The following is a 471-nucleotide window of genomic DNA, read 5'->3' as shown; positions in this document are numbered from 1 at the left end:
AATTAAAGAAAAACAAAAATTTTTATACAAAACCAGTTTTTGACAAAATTGATTTTGATTTTTGGTGTAATTCTAAAAAAAAAAAAAACCGTTTATAGTTTATTAAATTAGCATTTTCTATACACTATACAATTTTCAAATTATTTTGACTATATTTATTAGTGTATAAGTAATTCCAATTTGCATTAGTTTTTAATTAACTATTGTCGATAACATTTTGTTCAGTTGGTAAAAAATCTTGAAAATTTAGTACGAGGTTCATCATGACTTTTTGTTTCTGGATATTAAAAAAAAAACTCGAGTGTAAGTCTAAAATATTTTTTTATAAGTTTCTGAAGTTAAAAATCACAAAAATGTCCAAATTATTTAAAATAAAAATTTATAAAAAATTTTCTATTTAAATCTAAGATTTGAAAATGTAATACAAGATTTCTCATGAGATCACATACCATAAAAAATAGTTTACCAGAA

Source organism: Acyrthosiphon pisum, chromosome A1 (assembly GCF_005508785.2).
Source record: "Acyrthosiphon pisum isolate AL4f chromosome A1, pea_aphid_22Mar2018_4r6ur, whole genome shotgun sequence".
In the NCBI taxonomy this organism is placed as follows: Eukaryota; Metazoa; Arthropoda; class Insecta; order Hemiptera; family Aphididae; genus Acyrthosiphon; species Acyrthosiphon pisum.
The sequence above is the reverse complement of the archived record's forward strand: the minus strand, read 5'-3'. Positions refer to the sequence as shown.